Source organism: Hippocampus comes, unplaced genomic scaffold, assembly GCF_001891065.2.
Source record: "Hippocampus comes isolate QL1 unplaced genomic scaffold, H_comes_QL1_v1.1 scaffold345, whole genome shotgun sequence".
Taxonomy (NCBI): Eukaryota; Metazoa; Chordata; class Actinopteri; order Syngnathiformes; family Syngnathidae; genus Hippocampus; species Hippocampus comes.
The window spans coordinates 2013692-2017994 of record NW_017805538.1 but is presented as its reverse complement, the minus strand read 5'-3'; the positions used below and the strand labels follow the sequence as shown (position 1 = coordinate 2017994).

Genomic DNA, 4303 nt, shown 5'->3' with positions numbered 1-4303 from the left:
CAAGCAACGGACTTGGCTTTTCCTGGACAAATCTGTTGAGGACCTGACTATTTTTGAGGCTCTGATTTTCACAGCACGTTCACAAAATGCTAATGGCCAATGAGCATCCAAGGCCTCATAGCTCAGTGGTTAGAGCACTGGTCTTGTAAACCAGGGGTCGTGAGTTCAATTCTCACTGAGGCCTCATCGCATGTAACTGAGTTCCTGTCGTCTCTGTACTTGTCAGTATCCTTCAAATGTGGGGAACATCACTTCTCTTTATTTTTCAACTACAAGTCAAGCAATGGACTTGGCTTTTCCTGAAAAAGTCTGCTGAGACCCAACTATTTTGAGGCTCTGATTTTGGTAGCTCGTTAACAAAAATGCTAACGGCCAGCTAGCATCCAAGGCCTCATAGCTCAGTGTTGAGAGCACTGGTCTCGTAAACCAGGGGTCGTGAGTTCAATTCTCACTGAGGCCTCATTGCATGTAACTAAGTTCCTATCATCTGTGTACTTGTCAGTATCCTTCGAATGTGGGGATTGTCACTTCTCTTTATTTTTCGACTGCAAATCAAGCAATGGACTTGGCTTTTCGTGGAAAAGTCTGCTGAGACCAGACTATTTTGAGGCTCTGAATTTGGGAGCACGTTAAAAAAAATGCTAACGGCCAGCTAGCATGCAAGGCCTTGTACCTCAGGGGTTTATGGCAGTGGTTTAGTAAACCAGGGTTCGTGAGTTCAATTGTCACTGAGGCCTCATCGCATGTAACTGAGTTCCTGTCGTCCGTATCAAGCAAATCTGTGTCCTTGTCAGTATTCCTCAAATGTGTACATCACTTTCTACTGCAAGTCAAGCAACGGACTTGGCTTTTCCTGGACAAATCTGCTGAGGACCCGACTATTTTTGAGGCTCTGATTTTCGCAGCACGTTAAAAAAATGCTTACGGACAGCTAGCGTGCAAGGCCTCATAGCTCAGTGGTTAGAGAGCTGGTTTAGTAAACCAGGGGTTGTGAGTTCAATTCTCACTGAGGCCTCATCGCATGTAACTGAGTTCCTGTCATCTGTGTACTCGTCAGTATCCTTCAAATATGGAGAATATCACTTTCTCTTTAGCGTTTTACTGCAAGTCAAGCAACGGACTTGGCTTTTCCTGGACAAATCTGCTGAGGACCCGACTATTTTTGACTTTGATTTTGGCTGCACGTTTCAAAATGCTAATGGACAGCTAGGATGCAAGGCCTCATAGCTCAGTGGTTAGAGCACTGGTTTAGTAAACCAGGGGTCGTGATTTCAATTGTCACTGAGGCCTGATCACATGTAACTGAGTTCCTGTCGTCCGTATCAAGCAAATCTGTGTCCTTGTCAGTATTCCTCAAAGATGTACATTACTTTCGACTGCAAGTCAAGCAACGGACTTGGCTTTCCTGGACAAGTCTGCTGAAGACCTTGTGCTTTTGCTAACAAAACATGGACTTGGCTTTTCCCGGACAAATCTGCTGAGGACCCGACTGTTTTTGAGGCTCTGATTTTGGTGGCACGTTAACAAAATGCTCATGTCCAGCGAGCATGCAAGGCCTTATATTCCCCCATTTTCACCAGTTTCGGACAAATAAATGTTATCATATCTTAGCTTATCTTATATCTCAGTGGTTAGAGCACTGGTCTTGTAAACCAGCGGTCGTGAGTTCAATTCTCACTGAGACCTCATTGCATGTAACTAAGTTCCGATCATCTGTGTACTCGTCAGTATCTTTCGAATGTGGGGATCATCACTTCTCTTTATATTTCGACTGCAAATCAAGCTATGGACTTGGCTTTTCCTGGAAAGGTCTGATGAGACCAGACTATTTTGAGGCTCTGATTTTGGGAGCACGTTAACAAAAATGCTAACGGCCAGCTAGCACGCAAGGCCTCATAGCTCAGTGGTTAGAGCACTGGTTTAGGAAACCAGGGGTCGTGATTTCAATTGTCACTGAGGCCTGATCACATGTAACTGAGTTCCTGTCGTCTGTGTCAAGCAAATCTGTGTACTTCTCAGTATTTATCAAATGTGTACATCGCTTTCTACTGCAAGTCAAGCAACGGACTTGGCTTTTCCTGGACAAATCTGCTGAGGACCCGACTATTTTTGAGGCTCTGATTTTCGCAGCACGTTAACAAAATGCTTACGGCCAACTAGCATCCAAGGCCTCGTGACTCAGTGGTTAGAGCACTCGTCTTGTAAACCAGTGGTCGTGAGTTCAATTCTAACTGAGGCCTCACCGCATGTAACTGAGTTCCTGTCATCTGTGTACTCGTCAGTATCCTTCAAATATGGAGAATATCACTTTCTTTTCGACTGCAGGTCAAGCAATGAATGGACTTGGCTTTTCCCGGACAAATCTGCTGAGGACCCGACAATTTCTGAGGCTTTGATTTTGGCTGCACGTTATCAAAATGCTAACGGACAGCTAGCATGCAAGGCCTCATAGCTCAGTGGTTAGAGAGCTGGTTTAGTAAACCAGGGGTTGTGAGTTCAATTCTCACTGAGGCCTCATCGCATGTAACTGAGTTCCTGTCATCTGTGTACTTGTCAGTATCCTTCAAATATGGAGAACATCACTTTCTTTTCGACTGCAGGTCAAGCAATGAATGGACTTGGCTTTTCCCGGACAAATCTGCTGAGGACCCGACAATTTCTGAGGCTTTGATTTTGGCTGCACGTTATCAAAATGCTAACGGACAGCTAGCATGCAAGGCCTCATAGCTCAGTGGTTAGAGCACTGGTTTAGTAAACCAGGGGTCGTGAGTTCAATTCTCACTGAGGCCTCATCGCATGTAACTGAGTTCCTGTCGTCTCTGTACTTGTCAGTATCCTTCAAATGTGGGGAACATCACTTCTCTTTATTTTTCAACTACAAGTCAAGCAATGGACTTGGCTTTTCCTGAAAAAGTCTGCTGAGACCCGACTATTTTGAGGCTCTGATTTTGGTAGCTCGTTAACAAAAATGCTAACGGCCAGCTAGCATCCAAGGCCTCATAGCTCAGTGGTGAGAGCACTGGTCTCGTAAACCAGGGGTCGTGAGTTCAATTCTCACTGAGGCCTCATTGCATGTAACTAAGTTCCTATCATCTGTGTACTTGTCAGTATCCTTCGAATGTGGGGATTGTCACTTCTCTTTATTTTTCGACTGCAAATCAAGCAATGGACTTGGCTTTTCGTGGAAAAATCTGCTGAGACCAGACTATTTTGAGGCTCTGATTTTGGGAGCACGTTAACAAAAATGCTAACGGCCAGCTAGCACGCAAGGCCTCATAGCTCAGTGGTTAGAGCACTGGTTTAGTAAACCAGGGGTCGTGATTTCAATTGTCACTGAGGCCTGATCACATGTAACTGAGTTCCTGTCGTCTGTGTCAAGCAAATCTGTGTACTTCTCAGTATTTATCAAATGTGTACATCGCTTTCTACTGCAAGTCAAGCAACGGACTTGGCTTTTCCTGGACAAATCTGCTGAGGACCCGACTATTTTTGAGGCTCTGATTTTCGCAGCACGTTAAAAAAATGCTTACGGACAGCTAGCGTGCAAGGCCTCATAGCTCAGTGGTTAGAGAGCTGGTTTAGTAAACCAGGGGTTGTGAGTTCAATTCTCACTGAGGCCTCATCGCATGTAACTGAGTTCCTGTCATCTGTGTACTTGTCAGTATCCTTCAAATATGGAGAACATCACTTTCTTTTCGACTGCAGGTCAAGCAATGAATGGACTTGGCTTTTCCCGGACAAATCTGCTGAGTACCCGACAATTTCTGAGGCTTTGATTTTGGCTGCACGTTATCCAAATGCTAACGGACAGCTAGCATGCAAGGCCTCATAGCTCAGTGGTTAGAGCACTGGTTTAGTAAACCAGGGGTCGTGAGTTCAATTCTCACTGAGGCCTCATCGCATGTAACTGAGTTCCTGTCATCTCTGTACTTGTCAGTATCCTTCAAATGTGGGGAACATCACTTCTCTTCATTTTTCAACTGCAAGTCAAGCAATGGACTTGGCTTTTCCTGGACAAATCTGCTGAGGACCCGACTATTTTTGAGGCTCTGATTTTCGCAGCACGTTAAAAAAATGCTTACGGACAGCTAGCGTGCAAGGCCTCATAGCTCAGTGGTTAGAGAGCTGGTTTAGTAAACCAGGGGTTGTGAGTTCAATTCTCACTGAGGCCTCATCGCATGTAACTGAGTTCCTGTCATCTGTGTACTTGTCAGTATCCTTCAAATATGGAGAACATCACTTTCTTTTCGACTGCAGGTCAAGCAATGAATGGACTTGGCTTTTCCCGGACAAATCTGCTGAG

General features: G+C 45.0%; 14 non-coding genes across 14 annotated transcripts; all 14 read left to right on the top strand.

The window, feature by feature from the left end:
* The first annotated feature begins 111 nt into the window (after positions 1 to 111).
* trnat-ugu (transfer RNA threonine (anticodon UGU)) lies at positions 112 to 184 on the top strand. Its single transcript has one exon. It is a non-coding gene; the product is annotated as a tRNA-Thr (tRNA).
* A 203-nt stretch (positions 185 to 387) lies between these two features.
* trnat-cgu (transfer RNA threonine (anticodon CGU)) lies at positions 388 to 460 on the top strand. The gene has a single exon. It is a non-coding gene; the product is annotated as a tRNA-Thr (tRNA).
* A 482-nt stretch (positions 461 to 942) lies between these two features.
* Positions 943 to 1015, top strand: trnat-agu (transfer RNA threonine (anticodon AGU)). Its single transcript has one exon. It is a non-coding gene; the product is annotated as a tRNA-Thr (tRNA).
* A 202-nt stretch (positions 1016 to 1217) lies between these two features.
* On the top strand, positions 1218 to 1290 carry trnat-agu (transfer RNA threonine (anticodon AGU)). The gene has a single exon. It is a non-coding gene; the product is annotated as a tRNA-Thr (tRNA).
* Positions 1291 to 1613: 323 nt separating this feature from the next.
* On the top strand, positions 1614 to 1686 carry trnat-ugu (transfer RNA threonine (anticodon UGU)). The gene has a single exon. It is a non-coding gene; the product is annotated as a tRNA-Thr (tRNA).
* Positions 1687 to 1889: 203 nt separating this feature from the next.
* trnap-agg (transfer RNA proline (anticodon AGG)) lies at positions 1890 to 1962 on the top strand. Its single transcript has one exon. It is a non-coding gene; the product is annotated as a tRNA-Pro (tRNA).
* Positions 1963 to 2167: 205 nt separating this feature from the next.
* trnat-ugu (transfer RNA threonine (anticodon UGU)) lies at positions 2168 to 2240 on the top strand. The gene has a single exon. It is a non-coding gene; the product is annotated as a tRNA-Thr (tRNA).
* Positions 2241 to 2442: 202 nt separating this feature from the next.
* trnat-agu (transfer RNA threonine (anticodon AGU)) lies at positions 2443 to 2515 on the top strand. The gene has a single exon. It is a non-coding gene; the product is annotated as a tRNA-Thr (tRNA).
* A 202-nt stretch (positions 2516 to 2717) lies between these two features.
* Positions 2718 to 2790, top strand: trnat-agu (transfer RNA threonine (anticodon AGU)). The gene has a single exon. It is a non-coding gene; the product is annotated as a tRNA-Thr (tRNA).
* A 203-nt stretch (positions 2791 to 2993) lies between these two features.
* On the top strand, positions 2994 to 3066 carry trnat-cgu (transfer RNA threonine (anticodon CGU)). The gene has a single exon. It is a non-coding gene; the product is annotated as a tRNA-Thr (tRNA).
* A 203-nt stretch (positions 3067 to 3269) lies between these two features.
* Positions 3270 to 3342, top strand: trnat-agu (transfer RNA threonine (anticodon AGU)). The gene has a single exon. It is a non-coding gene; the product is annotated as a tRNA-Thr (tRNA).
* A 205-nt stretch (positions 3343 to 3547) lies between these two features.
* On the top strand, positions 3548 to 3620 carry trnat-agu (transfer RNA threonine (anticodon AGU)). Its single transcript has one exon. It is a non-coding gene; the product is annotated as a tRNA-Thr (tRNA).
* Positions 3621 to 3822: 202 nt separating this feature from the next.
* trnat-agu (transfer RNA threonine (anticodon AGU)) lies at positions 3823 to 3895 on the top strand. Its single transcript has one exon. It is a non-coding gene; the product is annotated as a tRNA-Thr (tRNA).
* Positions 3896 to 4099: 204 nt separating this feature from the next.
* trnat-agu (transfer RNA threonine (anticodon AGU)) lies at positions 4100 to 4172 on the top strand. The gene has a single exon. It is a non-coding gene; the product is annotated as a tRNA-Thr (tRNA).
* Positions 4173 to 4303: the final 131 nt, after the last annotated feature.